Below are 22,349 nucleotides of genomic sequence, written 5' to 3' on the forward strand. Positions count from 1 at the left end.
TTTTTTTTTTTAAGTTTTATTTATTTTGAGAGAGAAAGCAGGGGTGGGGGAGGGGGGAGAGAGGGAGGGGGGGAGAGAGAGAGAGAGAGATTGAGAATCCCAAGCAGGCTCCACACTCAGCACAGATCCCAATGCAGGGCTCGAACTCACTAGGAGATCATGACCTGAGCCAAAGTCAGACGCTCAGCGATGGAGCCACCCAGGTGCCCCAGTTCTTTTCAGATATTTTAAATAACACCACGTAGCAATGACTTTAACTGCTACCAGCATTTCCAAGTGGTATTCGGTGTCAGCAGTATTTGCAAGTGTCTTGAGACCTCTGTAACACAATAGGAGAAAGGTCTCCGGTTTCTGTTGCTGAAAACCTCAGGGGTCTGCTAATTCCACAAAGGTTTGTTACCTGCGTTTCTGACGGAATTCAGTAAAGGCTAGTGGAAACAAAGTTGTTGCCCCCCTGTCCCTGCCATGCAAGTTCCCTGAGGCCCCCTGAACTGGCTTGCATGTGCATTCCAGCCAAGTGGGGAGACCGACTTTCTCTGGATAGACATGGAACCTTCTGCCTCTGTGCGTGCGCCTTCAACTAAAATCCCACCCATGGAGAGTGCTCGCTTAGCTGGAGGCTTCTTCGTCCTCCCCTGCTCATTTACTTATTCATTCAACAAACGTGTGGTCGGTCCTGTATAATCGGTGCTGCCCTGGGTACCCGGGGTGTGGCAGTGAACCAAACAGATTGTGTGGCCATGGTGCGCATACCCCAGCCAGAGTGGGTGGGAAAGAGAAGCCAGCATGTGCACACAAAGGTTTTTGGGTGGCAACCCTGATGAGCATCCTGGGGAGATCATCGGCTGTGAGAGCGTGTGGTCGGGGCATCTTGCTTAGTTCGTGGGAGGGGGCATTTAAGATGGAACCTGAGGGGTGAAGAGAAGGGGCTGCCTGGCCAAGGAACAAGCATTTGCAGAGGTCCAGAGCAGATGAGGAGAGGGAGAGAGAAAGAGAAAGATCGGCCAGGAGCCTTTGCCATGACTCTGTGGACTCTGTGGTCTGTGTTAAGAAGTCAGCGCTTGTCCTGAGTATCGGGCGGCATCCGTGGAGAGGAATGACCCGATCTGTACATTGTGATGGGATTTGGCTGCTCTGTGGTCAGTGACTCAGAGGGAGTCCATAAGGGAAGTGAGTTGACTGTCGGAGCCTCCTGGAATATTCTAGAGGTGTAGTTTCTAGGACCAGGGGCGTGGAGAGGAGGGCATTTATTGCAAACAAAACTTGGACATTTATTGGGTTTCTTTCTAAGTTTATTTATTTTGAGAGAGAAAGAAGAGAGGGGCAGGGGCAGAGAGGAGAGAGGGAGAATCCTAAGCAGGCTCCATGCAGAGCCCGATGCAGGGCCCGATCTCACCACCGTGAGGTCATGACCTGAGCCGAAATCAAGAGTCAGTCAGAGGCTTAACGGACTGAGCACCCCCCAGGCACCCTGGATCTTCTGATGCCTGTGAATTTTAAGATCCCTCCCTTCCCTCCTTCTCTCCTTCCATTGAAACCCGGAACACTCTGTGTCATTCGAACAGATTTATGTTCCTGCCTTAAAGTGTAGTTATTTTTATACTCTTTCTAGGTCTATATTAGACTGGAGGTCAGAGACTGAATTTACGTGCTTTGAATATCTAAAAACATTATACCTCGTTGCTGAGGTGAGTGTGTGTGTGTGTGTGTGTGTATGTATGTATGTGTTATATGTATCCTGCATTCTTAGGCACGTGAACAAATTTCTCAATAACTAGAAAGTGTGAACAAATTTCTCAATAACTAGAAATGTAACGATGTGTTGTAACAGCAGGTACTGTAGGGAACCCTCACGACCGACGGCACATTCCTGTTACTAGACCTTCCCTAGAGTCTGCAAATAGTGTGTCATTGTTTCATAAGGCGCCGGTTGAGGTTTCCGTGATAGACTTTTGCTTTTTAAAAAGAAATTATCTGGATTTTAATGGAAAAATTGTAGACCCTCCTGAGTGTTGTTTTGCCTTTGGTTCTGTCCTGTTTAAGAGCTGGTTGTGAGCAGGAGAAAATAACCCATTTTGTCTGTAACAAAAATGTACGTCTGGTTTTTAAAGCATATGCGACACAGAAGACAATACCAACTTGGCGGGCATTTAAATTGTTATGTAAATCAAATCTTTTGATGTGCGCATTGCTCTCTGTGTTTTTCACGGTTTGTTTTTGCAGGGAGAAAATAATTTTTCCCAGAGAGGTTTTGGGTAGAAAGAAGCCCTCGTATGGTATGAAGTGTGCGACGTCTTAGATTTATTTTTCCTCCTTCTGCCTGGGAGGATTGAAAGCTTAAGCATTTAGTGATGTGCGCGCACCCGGGAACATTCCTGCCTTGTTTTCCCTTCTAGTCCCATTTCCCGTATAAGGACAGGACTAATGAGTGCAGCTGGAGCCACTCAGTTCAGAATGAAGGAGTGTGTGTGTGTGTGTGTGTGTGTGTGTGTGTGTGTGTGTGAGAGAGAGAGAGAGAGAGAGAACGAGAACACTGTCTCTTTGTCAAACCCAGTGACTCCCCTGCCAGGAGTCCGGCTCCTGAGTTTTAGTGAACTTCATCTACTCATTTTGGGGGCGGGAGGGGGACTGGGGTTCAGAATAAGCAAACGGCACTAGCGGGATAAATCCTGTGTCTGTTCGAGATGCAGTCTCCGTTTTTCCTCTTCTGGGTCCCCGTCCTGCCCGAGCCGAGGCAGACAGGCTTCAGAAGGACCCTGAGGATTAAGTTGGGGGAGATGCGGGTGACCCTTGGGGTCTGGTCTTTTCCTTTCGTTGAGGCGGGAACTTAGGGACCTGCTGGTGTCACTGGAGGCACGGCACAGGCTGCGATGGAATTTCGAGGTTCTGAGTCCTGGGCTCGCTTGTCTACACAGGGTGGGCAGCCTTTCTCTGTGGAGGGCCAGAGAAGAGACGTGTTACCTTCAAATGGCAGGACACTGTCACAGATCCTCTGTGGAACCATGCCTTGTGCTAAACAGCTCTAGACGTTTTATCACCGAATGAGTGTGGCAGGGTCCCAGGAAAAGGCCACTGAGGCCACTGGGCTTTGAATTTCCTATAAATTTCCTGTCTCCTGAAAGATTAGCCCTCTTGATTCCCCCCCCCCCCTCACCATTTAAAACAAAGCAAGAAACCATCCTTAGCCTGTGGGCTTCGTGGGACAGGCTGTGGGCTGGATTTGGCCGACCTCTGACCCACAGCGTGTGGACCGTATAGAATTGGGCTCTTAATAGTTGGCGTGTATCCTGTGTATTTCTCAGAGCGCTCTGCGTTTTCTCGACAGGCGTTGGATTCCCTGACCTTGTCTGAAGGTGATGGATTTGTTTTTACTCATGCTCTGGGAGGAAATGGTTTCATTTCCGTGGAATTCTGTGTTCTCTTAATCCATGGGTTGTTTCATTCATCGACTCCGCGAATACCTGTTGGTGGCTTCGTCTGTGCAGTGCCCGGCGTGGTACGGTGGTAGTAACATCTGGGCAAGCTGGAGTTGCTTCCTGTCCTTGTGCGGTTGACACACGAGGAGGGGGTAGGTGCCCGAAGGGGCAGTTCTCTGGTGATGGGGGAGCGGCCTTGCTCTGCCCTTGAGAAGGGCCCTCCCACCGGATGGAACCAGAGAAGGTGAGACCTGGAGGTTGGGGGTGGCATCGTGGGCCAGGACTGGGCAAGCCATCCTGGGCGGCGAGCCCTAACTGAGAAAGAGGTGGGGTCCACGCACCCCCACCCCAGCCTTTGTCCGTGATTCAGTGGAGTTGGAGGTTTGCCAGATGTCAGGTGTTTGAAGCATACCCAGTTCAGCTCCACCTCTGGAGAAGTGGTCCATTTCCTCAGGTACCATCATTTATTTTTAATGTGAGAGAAGGATTATTTAAATTAAATTTTTTTTTTACACTTTTATTTTTAAGAGAGAGAGCGTGCACAAGTGGGGGAGGGGCAGAGAGAGAGGGAGACAGAGAATCCAAAGCAGCTTGCAGGCTCCGAGCTGTCTGCACAGAGCCCGATGCAGGGCTCAGACTCACAAACTGTGAGACCAAGACCTGAGCCAAAGTCGGACGCCTAACTGACTGAGCCACCCAGGCCCCCCCAAGAGAGGGATTATTTAGGAAGAAGGACCACAGACACTTTAGCCTGTATTTAGTCACTGACCCTAAATGTGCACTGAAAAAAAATTTTGGAGGTGCCTGGGTGGCTCAGTCAGTTGTGACTCTTGATTTTGGCTCAGGTCATGATCTCACAGTTGTGAGTTGGAGTCCTGCATCAGGCTCTGCACTGACATTGTGGAGCCTGCTTGGGATTCTCTCTCTCCCTCTCTCTCTCTCTGCCCCTCCCCTTCTCATGCTGTCTCTTTCTCAACGTAAATAAAATGTTAAAAAATTTTAAAAAATTTTGGATATTTTTGTTCATTTTTGTCAGGGCTGGCAAACTTTTTTTTTTCTTTTTTTTTTAAGTAGACTCCATGCCCATGTAGGGCTTGAACTCATGACCCTGAGATCAGGAGTCACGTGCCCCATCACCTGGGCCAGCAGACTTTTGTGTAAAGGTCCAGATTGTGGTCTTTTTGGACCAAATGGTATGTAGACATTGTGTGGCCAGAGGAGCCATGGATATGTATGTAAAGTAAGTTTTCTTTGATTATTTAAGTCATCTTAGTTCAGAATAGTTTGCCAGGAATGTTCCTAGTTGACGGATTAAGATCGGACCTGAGCCGAGATCAAGAGTTGGACGCTTAACAGACTGAGTCACCCAGGTGTCCCAAGGGGGCCGTTCTTTAAATTTTTTTAAATGTTTTTATTTATTTTTGAGAGAGACACGGGGCACAAGTGGGGGAGGGGCAGAGAGAGAGGGAGACACGGAATCTAGGCTCTGAGCTGTCAGCACTGGGCCACCCAGGTGCCCATCAAGGGGCCCTTTCTAACCCCCTCCCCCATTGGGGCGTGGCTTCAGGGGGCACAGTTCTGGGGCGGCTGGGGGAGCGGGGGGGAGGATGCCCAGAAAGGGTGTCTTGGCAGGCACATTTACAGCATCCCTTCCCCTGATCAAATATGTTGCCGACCATTCCTTGGGAAACTGGCATGGAAACGCGGAGTCAAAAGTTTCCTGATGGTTTTCATCTCTTTGTTTATTTCTTTTGGAAAACTATTTAAAAGCTCATGTGTGGCTTGCTAAAATTAAATCACAGGGGAAGTGCCTGAAGCGAGATTTGATAGTGCTCTGTGTCTGGGTAAAGTGCTCCTGTGGTCCGTTTTGAAAGTCAAGTGTTCCTGGGACGCAGCCACACCCACTGTTGTCTGTGTGGACCTGTATGCTTTGGTCCCTTAGGGTCGAGCCGGGCAGTAGTGGATTGTACGGCCCCACAGAGTCGAAGGTGTTTATTATCTGGCTCATTTGCTGCCTCTGCTCTCGGTGGAAGCCGCAGTCTTCTTAGATCCGAAAGTCAGTCGTTTGCCTGCAATGGTGAGTCTCAGGTTCACTGAAGGAAGGTCCCAGACGCTGTGTCTGATGATGGCAGAGCAGAGCGTGCAGGGGTCCAGCGTGCAGGGCTGCATGGCGACACAGCCAGAGCCTTGTGGTTTAGATGGCGGCCCGCAGGCCGCCTGTAGAGGGGCGCCCCTTCTCTCCGATGGAATTGGGAAGTAGCAAGCAGGGGGATTTGGGACTCAGGGTGTCAGAAGTTGTAGAGAATCTGCATTCCAGGTTCTTTCCCTCCTCAAAAGCCGGAAGAACGGATACGTGTCTCAACACGACATGTTGAGGAATGACAGCAACCCAGGACGGAACAGAAAACCTCGTGAATGTGGGCAAAGCATGTATGAATTCCTCATTTTTTTTGAATTAAAAATTTTTAAATGTTTATTTTTGAGAGAGAAAACAGAACGTGAGTAGGGGAGGGGCAGAGAGAGAGGGCGACACAGAATCCGAAGCGGGCTCCAGGCTCTGAGCTGTCAGCACAGAGCCGACACGGGGCTCGAACCCACGAACCGTGAGATCACGACCTGAGCCGAAGTCAAGAGTCAGATGCTTAACCGACTGAGCCACCCAGGTTCCCCATGGGTTCCTCATTTTGGGATTAAAAAGGCGATTTTAAAAACCTCAGGCGAGGGGCACCTGGGTGGCTCAGTCAGTGAAGCATCCCATTCTTGACTTCGGCTCAGGTCACGATCTCACGGTTGGTGGGTTTGAGCCCATGTCGGGCTCCATACTGAGCCTGGAGCCTGCTTAAGATTTTCTTTCTCTCCCTCTCTGTCTGCCCCCTCACTCGTGTGGTCGCCCTTCTCTTTCTCTCTCTCCACCAAGTAAGTAAACAAACAAATGCTGCACCTGAGAAGGATCCTGTGTGTAGTGGGTCTTTTTCAAAGTGAACGTGTGTTTATAAGCCAGATATTATTTTAATGGAGTGCCGCATTCTTCTGTCCTCTTTCTCCTTTTCTTTTGTTGAACTAAGTAGCTTCTGGGTCTTCCTGACATCGTGGAGGACACCAAAGCCCAGAAAACTTGCTTTTGTGGTTTTTCTTCTGTGTTCAAGTTTGCCTACTTGTAGCATATTGGCAAAAATTAAGAGTTTCCTTAAATTTTTGCCAGCGCAATTTAAGAGCAATTAGAGCAAATTCAGTTATTACATTTGAAGTGATTGGGTAAATTATAGCTTAAAATTTAATTTATACTAAATCCTACACTTTAATGAACAGACCACATCACACATTTTTATGTTCTTAAATTATCCACGGCTTTAAAGCCATAAAACAAGGCTCTTTTAAAAAAAGTACTTTTTTTTTTTTTCTTTTTCTTACTCCATCAAAAGTATTTACATTGCTTTTTCAAAATAAGGTGAGAAAACCCCTTTGGCCTGTCAGCCTTAAAGAATTATACTTGTCGAGGGTGCCTGGGTGGCTCAGTCAGTTAGGCGTCTAGCTTCAGCTCAGGTCCTGATCTCGTGGTTTATGGGTTCCAGCCCCGCGTCGGGCTCTGTGCTGACAGCTCACAGCCTGGAGCCTGCTTCGGGTTCTGTGTCTCCCTCGCTCTCTTCCCCTTCCCTGCTCATGCTCTCTCTCTCAAATATAAATAAACATTAAAAAAAACAAAGAATAATACTTGTCTTTCCATCTCATCGTCATTTATCTGGATTGACTTGGACCCATCAAATCTCAAAATGTACTAAGAGGAAGACATTTGCAGATTTTTTTTTTTCTGCAAAGTACATATATTTTTGAATGACCCGTTTTTACCTTTTGCTTTAGTCCCCACTCTTTCCGCTACGTTTCTAGGTGTGTTCAGTTAGAGATAGTTCTCCTCTCGGGGCCTCTGGGTGGCTCCCTCAGTTGAGCATCCGACTTCAGCTCAGGTCATGATCTCATGGTTCCTGAGTTCAAGCCCTGTGTCGGGCTCACTGCTGTCAGTGTGGAACCTGCTTCAGATCCTCTGTCTCTCTGCCCCCCTCCCCCACTCATGCATTCACACACACATTCTCTCTCAAAAATGAACAAACAGTGAAAAAAAAAAAAAACACCTCTCCTCTCAAAGATTGGAGTCTCCCATGTGAGGATCTCAACACTCCCTGTGAAAGCATTTTCTCGGGGCCATTTGGAAAGTGATTGCAGTTCATCAGGTGATCCTGGAGCAGGCACGGGTGTGTGGACGGAAGAACTTGGCCCAATGTGATGGCCAGCTGGATGCAGGAGAGCCACGGGGCGGGGGGGGGGGGGGGGGGAGGTCAAGAGCCCGATGACGTGGCCAGGTGTCCCTTTTGCCCGGTCTCCCCTACTTTCGGACGTCAGCTCTGTGGATTCCCGTGTCCTGGCTGGCTCCCTGCCCTGAGTGTGGATGTGACATGTCCTTGTCCCAGAGTCTTTGTCTTCCTGCTGGGCCTGGGGCCATGTCACCTGCTGTCCCCAGACATCTCCCCTGAGGTGTCTTAGGGGCTCAGTGCACCCAAGGGGTTACTCTGTTTCCTCCCCTCCTGTCCCCTGGCCAGAACTGCCAGGGCCGCAGCCTCTGTTACTAACGTTCACAAGCGCGTGTCAGGAGGTTCAAGGTAGAAGCCTTTGGGTCCCGGCGGGGTTCCCGAACTTGACCTTTCTGTTCTGTCTCTGTTCATTTCTCCAGCAAGCCCACCTGTCTCCTACTGGCGGTTTCCACAGACCCTGATCTCTGCCGCCTCAGAGCAGACACTGCTCCCTGGGTCTCACTTCTCAACCAGGCTGCCTGCCGGGATTTCTTAGGAGTTTTATAGACTTTCTCGTGCTTAATTCCCACCTCCACAGAGGCAGGTTCAATTGGCGTGGAGTGTTGCCTGGCACCTGGGTTCCTCCCAGTCCCAGTTTTGAAAATGATAATGTTTGGGACACCTGGGTGGCTCAGTCTGTTAAGCATCTGACTTCGGCTCATGTCATGATCTCACGATTTGTGGGTTCGAGCCCCGTGTCGGGCTCTGTGCTGACGGCTCAGAGCCTGGAGCCTGCTCTGGTTTCTGTGTCTGCCTCTCTCTCTGTCCCTCCCCTGCTTGCGCTTTCTCTCTCTGTCAAAATTAAACGTAAAAAAAAAAAAAAAAAATTCCGTAAACAGAAATGTTACAGTTCAGAGAAGTATTTTTATGTCAGGAAGATACATTAGGAAGGCAACTTTTGGAACTTTTAGATTCCTTCTGAGTGAAAATCTTCAATGAAAAGATACGCTTCCCTTTTTCAGATGTTGAGAAAACGCAGTTTTCAAGTTCTAACTGCAAAGAGAATCCTCAGATTGCTCTGGAATCCTCCGTGGATGTTTCAGCTGCTTAGTTGAGGGGGACCTTAAGGTCAGGACAATTTTTATTTATTTAATTCTTTTTTAAATTTTACTTTTTTTAAAGAGTTTTTTTTTTTTTAACATTTATTTACTTTTGAAAGAGCACAAATGGGGGAGGGGCAGAGAGAGAGGGAGACACAGAATCCGAAGCAGGCTCCAGGCTCTTGAGTTGTCAGCACAGAGCCTGATGGGGGGCTTGAACCCAAGAGCCACGAGATCGTGACCTGAGCCAAAGTTGGACGTCAACCGACTGAGCCACGTAGGTGCCCCAAGGTCAGGACAGTTTTGAAGGTCTTGAGCACAGAAGACCCAAAGTAAAGACAAGTGGCCATGTGGTATTTACGTAGTGTTTTGGAAACATGGGGGTCAGGGATGCTAAATTAGCAGGCCAGAATAATCAGGGAACCAGAAATTCATACCGGGACACTGGCTCTGCTTCTGGTTTGTCCTACTCGAGCTGCTTTGACAGGAGAAGCATCCGGCAGACTGTCCCTGGCTGCGGATGACTTTACTTCACATCAGTGCCACTTTAGTGCCTGTGTGCTCCATGCTGGGGACGTGGAGGGACTCTGTTGATGGGGCCAGCGGGCTGCTGTGGGTGATGGCAGTGAACTACAAGGCAATGTGCAGAGACCTGAGGGCCCAAATCGGTGTTTTATCAGGTTGTGTTTTCCGTTTGGTGATCTCATTGCACTGAAGACAAGCCTGAGAGACGCTGAGGCAGAAATGGCAGGTGACCAGTTGTATTCTGTCTGCCTGCGTTTAGAGTGACTTTTTCACAGCAGAGCCCAAATCAGTTAAGTCATTGTCATGAGTTTAAGTATGAGACATGAGTACAGATTTCGTTTGCTGATGCTCCTGAAATTTAAAATTATTGACTCAAAAAAATCATTTTTTATTTTTTCAAGTATCAACATACAGTTTTTACTTATTGGCCACATACTATCATCTCGTTCTGTTTACCTGCTGTCTCTGTACAAGATAATATTTAAAAAAATGTTTTTTAATGTTTTATTTTTTGAGAGAGAGACAGAGCATGAGCAGGGAAGGGGCAGAGAGAGGGGGAGACACAGAACCCGAAGCAGGCTCCAGGCTCCGAGCCATCAGCACAGAGCCCGATGCGGGGCTTGAACCCATGAACTGTGAGATCATGACCCAAGCCAAAGTCGGATGCTTAACCGACTGAGCCACCCAGACGCCCCCAAGATAATATTTGTTTTGATCCAGGTTACACTGTTGGATGATTTACATACAGTGAGACGCACTCACTCGTTCTTGGCTATTCTTGGCTTTTTAAAGAAACCGCTTTATTGAGATGTAAGTCACATACCATACAGTTTATTCATTTGAAGCGTATGACTCAGTGCTTTTTAATGTCTTATTATTATTTGTTTAAACAACACAGCGTTGAGTACTTCCTTTTGTTGCTTAAATAGTTGGGATAACTGGATTCCGTGTCCCCGTTTGACTCCTGCTGCCATCGCCACCCGGGGTCACTGGTACGTCCTCAGTAGGACTTGCTGGGACATTTTAAAGCCACTTCCCTTAGACCGCTTACAAGAGGGCCTGGTGCGGGGCGCCTGGGTGGCTCAGTCGGTTGAGCGTCCGACTTCAGCTCAGGTCACGATCTCGCGGTCCCTGAGTTCGAGCCCCGCGTCGGGCTCTGGGCTGATGGCTCAGAGCCTGGAGCCTGTTTCAGATTCTGTGTCTCCCTCCTTCTGCCCCTCCCCCGTTCATGCTCTGTCTCTCTCTGTCTCAAAAATAAATAAACGTTAAAAAAAAAAAAAGAGGGCCTGGTGCTTGGCTAGCCCTCAGTCATTGTTAACCTATTTTTATGACTCCCTTTTTAAGAGGCAGGACACAGGAGTTTCTGTGTTTTTGCGGCTTGGTATTTCTGCGGACCTGCCTCGGGAAGGCATCCCACGTGAATCCATCCCCCTTCTCCTGCCGCAGAAGTTCCAGAAGCCTCGTGGTCTCTGGCGGCTCGGGGCCACCACTCGTGAAAGGGCTTGGCTCTGTGTGCTGTGTGCGTGTGAGCCATGCTGTGTTTGTTACTATTCAGGAGGTGGAGGAACCTTCCGGTCCCCTGTGAGGAAGCAAGGTCAGCCCACACAGATGTGGCTCTGTTCTGTTCCTAGAACGAAGGAAATGGGGTGGAGGGTGTCCACCGCTGCGCTCTTGGGAAAGTGCTCAGAAACATACACGTTTGCGTCCAGATCGTAACTGGAAAGCACACAAGCCCACTGAGGGCTGGCCCGCCCCCCTGGTGGCAGTACGCTCTTGGGTGTTTAAGCCAGCAGATCTCTCGCACGGGAGCCACACGGACCCAGAAAGATACGATGAGGAGTTCTTACGGGGAGAGATTTCTGGTTTTGTGAAAATAACCGTGCACTCTTTAATTATGCCCTCGTAAGGGGACTTGGCTCTGATTTCTTGTCGAAATTAATAGTAGAGGATTTTGTGTATTACGTGTTTAGATGTGTGTCCGTCTCTCATGTTTAGTGTTCAGCACTTTGTATCGAAGAACTTTATATTCTTTATAAGCTTTATATTCTGTTTGTTTGGCTGTAAATAGACTTGTCTGTAAAATTCATTATCCAGTAGTGCCTCTGTGCAGTGTCACCGTGAAAGAACACGTAGAGAGCAGGGTCTTGGGCATAGGATGATCGTAGCGATGTGCTTGGAGCCACATTGAATACACCAGCAAGAGAGTACTGGTGACAGACATTAGGGAAAGTACAGAAGGAAGTGTGAATGTTTAAGGTCACATGTCGTGTTCCCTGAACACTTTTTTTTTTCTTAAAGTTTATCTTCAGAGAGACAGACAGCATGAGTGGGGGAGGGGCAGAGAGAGATAGAGAGAGAGAGGGAGAGAGAGAATCCCAAGCAGGCTCTGCCCTGCCAGCACAGAGCCCGATGAGGGACTCGAACTCACAAAGTTGTGAGATCATGACCTGAACCCAAGAGTCAGATGCTCAACTGACTGAGCCACCAGGCATTGCCCCCCCCCCCCCCCCCCCCCGGCCTGAGCACTTCTGAGTCATTGGCTCCTTACGTTAGAATGGCTTGAAATTGATCAGCCTGAATTCGCCATCATGGGCACTCTTAGTTTGGGTGTCCTGTCACTCAGACAGTTGTGCATTGTGTTTAATAACTGGTGACGTGAGGGCACAAGGTGAGGCATTCTTCTACTCTGTGATGACTCGAGCACGTACCATTTGTTTTTTAACTTTATTTATTTATTTTGAGAGAGGAGAGAGATGGTGCAAGCAGGGGAGGGGCAGAGAGAGGTGAGAGAGAGAATCCCAAGCAGGCTCTGCACTGCCAGTGCCATGGCTCAAACCCATGAACCGTGAGATCGTGACCTGAGCTAAAACCAGAGTCGGGTGCTTAACTGGCTGAGCCCCCTGGGCAGCCCCTGGTTCTGTTTTTAAGGTACCTTATAAGCACGTGTTACAGCCGTGATTATGTGGCCATTACGTAAAGCTATCAAATTGTAAGTTTATGGGATGGCTATTGTTTGGCCGGGCGTCAGAACGGAGCAGTTTAATCATGTGGTGTCAGTGCCGTATTGGGAGTGGCCTGTAAAGTTAAATAAGTTCCATTTGCCGTACACAGGTAGTAATTACAAAATAACGTCCACGGAATGCAAGTATAAATGTTGACCCAGCAGCCTCCGTAGCTTAGCTCTAAGATCCAAGCACAGCTAATCCTAATAAGGCGAGGGCCCATCTTCCAAGTGGGACTCCTCCCCACCACTGTGGTGCAGTCAGCCTCATCAGAAAGGGAACGGAGTAAGAGAGCGAAATGACGTGGAGGTCACAGACTCTTAATTGAATCTCGGTGATAAAGATGGCACGTTACAGCTATTGGATTGAAGCGGTGACTTTAACTTCTCTTCTGGTGGTGGGACAAGAGCCATTTGTCTCCCATGAACAGAAAGTGAAGTTCAAAGTCTGTTCACTAAACACTGGCTCGTATTTGGACTCCTAGAATGGTTTTGGGACTCTGAGTTACTGTTCTTTCTTTTTCGGTCTTGAAGCAATTACTGAAAGGTCAGTCCACTAATTCCTTCCAGAGTTACCGGAGACCTTTCGTGTAATCATTTAGAACTTGATTCCAAGTAGCTAATATTTATCCAGTTCTTACTTTGAGCAGGGCACAAACGGGGCGGGGGGAGGGGGGCGGTGGGGAGCTGAAGGAATCTTGGTCCTTACCCTTGAGACATCTAGTATCTTGGGTAATCTACGTACGTTAGCCACAGAAATGTCTTGGCGTCCTTGTTCGGGCATATTGAAGAATTTGGTGTTACAAGTAGATTCGCGTCTTCCTGCCTTTCGCTCCCTAGCACTGTGTTGGCACATAGTAGGTGCTTTATAACTACTTGCGGAGTGCGTGGAAGGGGGACTTGACCGTGATCCGCATTGCATCATAAAATGCTTCTGCTGCGTGGAGGGTCATTAATCCCTGATCTTTTGTTAACTGATGCTGTTTATGACGGCGATCACCCAGACACCTCAGAGTTTTGATTCTCTTCGAGGGTGGTTGCTTCGTCTGCTTGGACTGCTGTGACAAAGTACCAGAAACCGGGGGGCTTACGAACAACAGAAGTGAATTTCTAACATTTCTGAAGGCTGGCAGTCCAGTGTAGGCCGATTCGGGGTCTCCGGAGAGCCTGCTTCCTGGTTCACAGACCACCACCCTCTCATTGTGTCCTCACGTGGTGGAAGGGGTGAGGGAGCTCTCTGGGGTCTCTTTTGTAAAGGCTGATCCCGTCATGAGGCTTGTACCCTCATTAACTAATCACCTCCCACGAGCATTCCCGAATACCATTATGCTCGGCATTAGGTTTCAACCTATGAATTTAGGGGGGACACAAGCATTCGGGCCACAGCGGTGATAATCCAAAAAAAACAAAAACAAAAGCAATGAGTTTGACAATGACCTGTCAGGCATGGTGCTTCCTGAGAGACAGTCCCAGTTGACGCGATACATGACACCGGTTCTCAGATTCCCCAGTCAGCCGTGGGTTTGTGCAAACCTGATGAGGTGGTGGCTAGTGGTGATCAAGGTGAGAGGACGTCTTAAATTTTGCTTGTGAATCTATGGCGTATCAGGAATAACTAGTCGCCGGTGTCCTGGGAGATCACGCGGTGTGTGAGGGAAGCTTGGAGCACAGAAAGGTCGCTTTAACTAGAGACGAAGAATTTTGGGAAGGCGGTGGTCAACGAGGGAGGTGGCCTGCATGCTTGGAGCCGTCATGTGCGGGCCAAGAGCTTTCCCACGTGATGCGTAGGCACGCATGCGGCAGCGCAGACAGCACACAGTAGGCTGTTTCGGGTGGTGCGCGGAAATGTTTGAAGGCGGACGGACAGTTGGGATGTGCGTGGGTGAGTTGAGGTCTTGGAGGCCCGCCCTTGGAGGATGGAACCCGTTCAGTGAAAAGAGGGGAGACCACTAAGCTTTTTTTGTTTTTGTTTTTGGATGGGGCAGACCACATCAGAAATTGTACGGAAGAAAGAATGGTCTGAGAGTAACACGTAGATCAGGGCTGGCACACTGTGAGATCAAGCGCGTGGTGTTTTTGTGTGACACCCACCCTCCGCAAGCTAAGAGTGGTTTTTACATTTTTAAAGAGTTGTGAAAGATAGACAAAGGGCAACACGGGACACAGACTGGTGTGATTTGCAAAGCCTACAATATTCATTATGTGGCCCTTCACTTGAAGTAGTTTCCTAAGCCCCAGTGGATTAGAGAGGAGAAGACAACCTTACAGAACCCCTTTTCTCCCCACAGTAAGAGGAAGTTGAGCGTGTTGGCAGAATGAGGACCCTTTTGGCATTCTGGGTAAGGAGAGACCAGACATGAAGATGGGGCAGGTGAAGTAGGGCCCGGAACAGGCTGGAGAGAGGGTGGGATCAAGGACAGAATGTCCATTCACATTTGGGAAGGTAAAAAGGCCGATTGTTTCTTTGAGGAGAAAAGAATTGGGAAGGAAAATGGGTGTAGAAAATTAGCTAGTGGGTGGGGAAGAGGAAAGTGGAGACTCTTTACAAGGGATCTGCACCAGGCTTGGGGGTCAACCCTTGAGCAGGGTAGAACATTCTAGAATGGGTGCTGGGAAGAATGAAATGCAAAGACCATTAGCATTTGGTTTCTGTGGGGTAAAAATGCCATGTGTTACGTTATGTAGTGATTTATCTTTTATTTATTTTAACTTTTTTTAACGTTTAATTTAATTTTGAGACAGAGAGACAGGGTGCGAGCAGGGGAGGGGCTGAGAGAGGGGGAGACACAGAATGCAAAGCAGGCTCTGGGCTCTGAGCTGTCAGCGCAGAGCCCGACGTGGGGCTCCAACTCACAAACCATGAGATCCTGACCTGAGCTGAAGTAGGAGGCTTAACTGACTGAGCTTCCCAGGTGCCCCTGCTGTGATTTACCTTTTAAAGCGTGGACTCTTCCACCATCCTGTGGTGCGTTCAGCTACTAAGAATGTCTTGCTAATTTTTATTCAGGAGCAGTTGAAGCAAGTGGCTAGCACAAAGAGGAGTGACGTTTGGTAATACTTGCTGGATGAACGAGGGCTAGATAGCAGAATAGTCCAGTTAAAAGATAGGGAAGGCACCTTCCAGTTGTACCTCTGGCCCGGTTCGTTCACCAAGGGGAACTCAGCGAATAGCTACCGGACCATGCCGCCCAGTAAAACTTTCTGCAGGGATAGAAACATTCTGTGCTGTCCAATATGGTGGCCATTCAGGTGTGGCCAGTAAACACTTGAAATGGGTGGGCTTGTGGGATGGAACAACTGAATTTTAAATTTTACTTTTTTTATTGTGGTAAAATGTATATAACCTAATGTTTACCGTCAGAACCATTTTAAAATGTAGAGTTCAGTGACTTTAAGTACATTCCCACTGTTGTGCGACCATTAGCACCATCCGTCTCCAGGACTTTTTCGTCCTCCCCAACTGAAAGTGGTCTGCGTCCTCCCCTCCCCCAGCCCTACAACCTGTGCTGTCTCTGAATCTGACTCCTGTGGGTACCTCAAATGAGTGGGATCCTCCGGTGTTTGTCTTTCTGTGATGTGCTTATCTCACTTGGTGTAAGGTCCTCGAGGGTCATTCTGTGTTGGAGCACGTGTCAGAATTTCTTTCCTTGTTAAGGATAAGTGACATTCCACGCGGATGTATGCCGTTTGTCCGTTCATCCATCGATAGATGCTTGGACGGTTTCCACCTTTTGGCCACTCTGAATAGGCCATGTGAACCTGGGTGTGTACTTGCTTCTAGTTGGTGGGACTCTGCAAAGGCACGTGGGGGTTTGTGAGGCCTGTCGTAGGAGAAGCGGGTGGCCTGGTGGCACTTTTCGGCCTTGAAGGCTTTGGAAGGAAAGGGCTTCTCTGTGACCGTGGGCAGGCCATGAGGGGGTCAGAGTGCATCTGAGTTCAGGGTCCTTGGCATGGAGGGGACAGGACGCTGACTCCAGGAGTTTGTCAGGTGTTAACGGCTTGGGATATTTGTGCTGTGCTTGATGTCTGGAGGTTCCGTTGATAGTTGAAACATAATGATTTATGGAGCCTGGAAACTAGATTGAATCTGTCTGGTTTCCTGTGTCTCGCTCCCTCAGAGGTCGGCATGGCATTCATGCTGCTCTCCCAGTTGGGATCATTTCAGCCTGCTTGAGCCTTCTCTCCTTGTGGCAAAGGGTTGTGGCTTGAGGCTCCAGTTCTGTCTTACGTATCAGTTTCCGGGATGGCATTTGATTTTGTATTTGTTGTTGTTTGAAGGGTGTGGCGTGTCCGGAGCCCAGAGTGTCTTTGTGATCCGCCAGTGGAGCTGAGGTCTGTGTGATTGGCCCGTAGCAGGTAAAGATGGCGGGGGAAAGTTGCCTGGTGGGGTGCAAGCTGTGTGTGCACCTGCTGCGGAGAAGCAGGGCCACGGCACCTCCCCTTGGCCCGGGGGGAGGGCCGGGACGGTGGAGAGGATGGATGTCTGTTTGTGCAGAAGCAGCAGGGGAACCCGGTGCTCAGAGACCAGGAGGCTCGAGGACTGGCAGGTGAGGCTCACGGGGATGAGAGAGTCTGAGAGTCAAATGACCATCTTGATTTCTCTCCCGCGGTATGTCTTTCAGTGGCTGCAGTGAGGACAAGGGTAGGTTGTGTTTGGGGATGAAGAGGAACGTCTGGACACGTGTGTGTCTGCTCACATGCACGGGGACCTCCTTGTGACCTTCACGGCAATATGGCGGATCCGTGAAGGTCGTGGGTAGAACGGGGATGGCGTTGGTCTGAGAGTGACTGGGGTCAGGGAGGAAGGAGACCCCTCCATGGCCTAGCCGTGGCATTTATCAGCTTAACCTTGGTTTCCAAATCAGGAGGGGGTGTTGGACAGCATTTACCTTATGAGGCTGGTGTATGAATTCAGTGAGGTGACATAGGTGGAGATTTTGGCGCATGAGCGCTTGGTAAAGGTTAGTTTCTTTTTTTATTTTATTTTTATTTTCTAATTTATTTTTTGGGGGGGGGGGCAGGCAGCACGCAAGCCAGGGAGGGGCAGAGAGGGAGACACAGAATCGGAGGCAGGCTCCAGGCTCTGAGCTGTCAGCACAGAGCCCGATGCGGGGCTCGAACTCACAGACCGTGAGATCATGACCTGAGCCACCTGGGCTACCCAAGGTTAATTTCTTTACTATTTTGTTTTTATGTTTGTTTTTGAGAGCGCAGGCGCGAGTTGGGGAGGGGTAGAGAGGAAGACAGAGAATCCGAAGCCGGCTCTGCGCTGGTGTGGGGCTTGAACCTAGGAACTGTGAGATCACGATCTGAGCTGAAGTCGGACGCGCAGCTGATGGAGCCACCCAGGCGCCCCAGTTAGCGTCTTTAGACACGTGATGGTCCCCGCTCCCTTTTCTCCTTGTAACTAACTTTTGCTTATCCTTTAAAACTTGGCTCAGGTATCACCTTCCCCGGAAGCCTCCGTCTCCCACCCTCATGGCTCTGCTTCGTCCGTCTCTTGTAATACGCCAAAAGCGTTTATTACAGCGCTTCTGTGTTTAGATACCCCGCCCCCCAAGCTGTCCTTTGTGTGGTGGTGGCCACAGGGCCGTGTCACATCATGTCATCCGGGCATGTGGCATGTGTTCAGGCAAGTGGGGAAGACCAGGCTGGTGAATCTCCTGTCCCTCCCCTTGTTTCTCCAGATCGTGGGAAGGGCATGGCCCTGTTAATTCCAGTAATCCTTGCAGACCATGGGCTGAGAGGACACAACTGGGCCAACTCAGTGGGCCGAGGAGGGTGCCAGGGGACAGGGTCTGTCTCTGGCTAGGGTCTTAGAAGACATCCCTGGCTGCCAGCAGAACAGAATGTCCACAGGGTTTGTACATGGACCGCAGCTGGTATTTACAGGTCAGGAGCTCGGCCCAGGAAAGGTATCCGACGAGAAGTCTTGGGATTTTCCGCGCTGTGGACAGAGATCCTGGGAGCCCATCATCATCATCACCGTCCACTGTCGCGGCAGATACTTGCTGAGCGCCTCCTACGTGCCTGGGAGGGGGCGGGGTCTCGAGGGCCTCGCGCACTAGCTGTGTGACCCAGACAAAGAATCAGGCCTGGCCTGCAAGCTACCAGAAATAGTACCCTGGGGGGTAACTGAGTCCTGGGAGTCGGGCGTGCTGGACCCTGGTCGGCACCGTCCGGGGGCACCGTCCGCAATCACGGTGGGAGCCGGGCTTCCTGAGGCCCTCGGGCCGTGATGGAATGTGTTCTTTGTGCTGGCCAGACGTAGGCGAGCCAGAAAGCCAGGAGGCCGTGGCTCCTTCCTGAGGTCGAAGCCTTTCTGCTGTGCTCTCCTCCTTATAGAACTCACCTCCTCCCCGTGGCGGTTGAACTGGACTCATGCTGAGAAGGTGGGAGCCGCTGAGGCAGGGGACACCAAGGGTGATTTGTGTTCACCTCAAATATATGCTGATTTAGAAGTTGCCCCATGTTTTAGAAGTTGACAGCAGGCTGAGCTAATCACAAGCAAGTCTCATGCAGTGGGGGCTGGGCGGGCTGGTTGTGTCCCATGAGTTTTTACTCGGGATGAAGTCGGGAGAGAAGATGGTCGTTCATTCACTCCCACGTGGGTGTTCTTTGGAAAAGCCTCTCCTTTAGTGGCCAGCCCCAGGGAATGTTGCTGTTAAATATTTTTGCGTATCTTTCTCGTCGTTTAAAGGATGTAAAAATGCTCTTTCTTTTCTAATATTCTTTTTTTTTTTTTTTTTTTTTTTTGAGAGAGAGACAGAGTAGGAGCAGGGGAGGGGGCAGAGAGACAGGGAGACACAGAAGCCGAGGCAGGCTCCAGGCTCCGAGCTGTCAGCACAGAGCCCGACGTGGGGCCCAGACTCACAAACCGTGAGATCCTGACCCGAGCCACAGTCAGATGCTTGATGGACTGAGCCACCCAGGCGTCCCCCAAAATGCTTTTTCTACCAATTTAATTAAGTGTGAGTGTGGCCTTAGTCTTTTCCCAGTTCCTAATTTTGCTTTTCTTTCTAGTCAGAAATAAAGGCAGAATGTGCTCTTTTGCTGTAAAGCGTACGTGACAAAGTGAACCTCCCTTACCAGCATCACGGAGCTTGGGAATCGGGCCACGTAAGAACAAAGCAAAACCAAACAAAAAAGCAAAAATGGGTTGGGTGGAATTTATCTATAATTAACTGTGCTAATTCAGTATTGTGGAAACAAATGATCGTAAGGCCATTACGGTGCAACCGATCCGTTCGTAAATTGTTTGATCCTTGAAGTGTCAGGCACCTGATGTGGGAAAGTCAGTGTGTCGGGCTTGAGTTACCAGGACTAGGTTTGGCAATTCTGTTCTTTTTCTCTGGTGAGAGAACAGGATTTCTGCCTTGCTCTTTGAAGGTGGCAGTGAGTTCAGCCCGCAGATGGAGGTGGGCTTAAGGGGAATATTGTCAGAGGGCATTGTCTTAGAAGAAGGGAGAAAGATTCAAAAGGAGATTAAGCATTTCTCATGGGTGAGAATTTATTCTCTGGGTTTGGCCTTCCTTTTAGGTTTGTATGTATTTATTTTTATTACGGTACATGCTGTTTAGTTAAAATTGTAAAACTTTTAGAGAGGGTACCGAATGGTAGGAGGAAGAGGTAAAAGCCTCTTTCTCCCTCTTAACCCCACTTACAGGTTAACCGCTGTTGACGGTCGTGCGTTTTTTTCCGGCTGTTTTACACGTAGTCATAGGCACGTATGGGTGTGTGTGCACGTACGTACATTGTCAACAACTTGGTTCTAAATCAAAACCAAGCTGTCAGTAAAGCGGCATACATACGCATCTCGGACACGTTGGGGCTCGGGGAGACACGTACATCCCCTTGTGGGGCGCGTGACGGTCCGTTCGGGCTCTTGGTTTCAAACGACAGAGATCGCTCCTGGCCAAGTCGAGCTGACAGAGTCTGTCGGAACTGATGACGTGAGGGAGCCGGAGGAAACCAGGCAGCTGTACAGGACTGAGAAGCAGGAAGCAGGTAACACAGCAGCGTTCCCTGGGGCAGGAGTGCCTGGATCCCGTCAAACTGGTGTGACCAAGACCGTGGAGGAAGCTTCCCATACATCAGTGTTCCTGTGTCACTACGTCAAGGTGCAAAGTGTGCGCGCGCGCGCGCTCATGCGCTAGGTGTGCGTATCCAGCTGGTTGAACTGCAGTCATGTGCCCACCTCTGGGCCAGACCGGACACCAAGGACAGCAGGGGTTCGGTCCCCACGGTACGGCAGTCCTCCCACTAGGAATTGCCGTCACCAGGCGTTTGCTGTTTGTTCACTGGATGTTTGTTTACAGGTTTTGAAGGGCCCAAAGCAATGAGCTATAAGCTCCTTTGGAGCTAGCAGACACTGCAAATATCACATTCTGGGGAAAATGTGACATTTGTGAGTGAAAGAACTGCCTGTGCACCTCTGTATTTTTTCCCATTTTTCTTTAAACATGTATGTATGTATGTATGTATGTATCCACCTGTCTATCTATTTAGAGAGTGACAGCTGGGGAGGAGCAGAGAGAGGGAGACACAGAATCAGAAACAGGCTCCAGGCGAACTCACGGAGCTGTGATTTCATGACCTGAGCTGAAGTTGACGTTTAACTCACTCAGCCACCCAGGTGCCCTGTAATCTCTTATTCTTCTAAAAAAAAAATTTTTTTTTAATGTTTGTTAATTTTTTAGAGAGCGAGCCTGAGCGAGGGAGGGGCAGAGAGAAAGGGAGACACAGAATCTGAAGCAGGCTCCAGGCTCTGAGCCATCAGCCCAGAGCCCGACGTGGGGCATGAACTCACGGACCGCGAGATCGTGACCTGGCTGAAGTCGGACGCTTAAGCGACTGCGCCACCCAGGCGCACCTGTAATCTCCTATTCTTAAAGCAACAACAAAATCCCAAACCAGCCTTCTCCCCCACCCCTGGGCTTAGAGCCTGAGAAGGACTGAGAAAAGTGTTCACCATGTTACTCAAGCCATTACTACCACCGAGCAGAAGAAATGCATGTAAAGTCTGTTGTGAGTTATTTTTATTTTAAGTTATTTATTCTGGGAGAGGGGGAGAGAGAGTATCAAAGTCCCAAGCAGGTTCCATGCTGTCAGCCTGGAGCTTGAAGTGGGGGTCGAACTCATGAACCATGAGATCATGACCTGAGGTGAAATCTAGGGTCAGACACCTCACCGACTGAGCTACCCAGGCATCTCTGTTGTGAGTTATTTTTAAATGGTCCAAACTCCTGCTAATCATAAGGTACTTGCTCAGTTGAGAGCCCAGGAAATACGACCGTTGCTGTCCCATGGGATCTGTGAAGCCTTCTGGAGAGGTGGCCTGGCTGCACAGCTTTGGGATGGTCTCGTGTCCACGGAAATTCTGGCCCCGTGTTTTTCACTCTGACTCTCTGGAGATCGACTGTACAGTGTCCGGCCTTCCTGGGTCTGCGGTGGGGAGGGGGGCGGTCACGCCTGTGCAGCCCTCGACGGGGAGGATTCAGACACAACTCGTGGGAGCGTGTGCTTAACCGTCAGTGTCGAGCTCGACACAGACACAAACTCAGTGCCTTTTGTTGTAACAAGATACCTTTGAACTACCATTTCAGTATTAAGACAGACTTCACTTGGTATTTTGTTGAAGACAAATAGTGGCCCAGTGGACCTGGCCAAGGTTTATGCACTTTTTATTCTCGGCTTTATATGGTAAGACATTTTCGGCACACAGGAAACTATGACTATGTTCATCTGTTGTTAGCATTCTGCCAAATTGGCTTTATCTCTATTGCGTGGTGGTTTTTGTCTTTCCTTTTTTTTTTTTTTTTTTTACCCTCTCGTGGTTCCCTGCCCCCAGTCTTTGGAGAGTAAGGCTAGTTTTGAATATAAAAACATTTCCATGATCCCCAAGTCCAAACTCTATGAATAGGTGTTCTCTAAAGTCACATTCCAACTCGCCTCCTAATCCATTTTATTTTCTGCTGCATTTCTGGGCTCCTCGCTACATTTGTTTACTGTTCTTAAAGTCCCG

General features: G+C 49.3%; 1 protein-coding gene across 4 annotated transcripts in view; it reads left to right on the forward strand.

Moving 5' to 3' along the window:
• Positions 1-22,349, forward strand: part of TBL1X (transducin beta like 1 X-linked) — a 233,433-nt gene that overhangs the window by 41,431 nt on the left and 169,653 nt on the right. For 2 of the 4 annotated variants that reach the window (XM_027050613.2, XM_027050611.2), the window contains exon 2: positions 16,604-16,681. The exons of 1 other annotated variant lie outside the window; for it this stretch is intronic. The gene's annotated coding sequence lies outside the window, so the exon portion shown is untranslated. The remainder of the gene's footprint in view (positions 1-16,603; positions 16,682-22,349) is intronic. One more of the 4 variants, XM_053202052.1, reaches the window with a different exon arrangement.

The sequence above is a fragment of the Acinonyx jubatus genome, chromosome X, assembly GCF_027475565.1.
Source record: "Acinonyx jubatus isolate Ajub_Pintada_27869175 chromosome X, VMU_Ajub_asm_v1.0, whole genome shotgun sequence".
NCBI classification, from domain to species: domain Eukaryota; kingdom Metazoa; phylum Chordata; class Mammalia; order Carnivora; family Felidae; genus Acinonyx; species Acinonyx jubatus.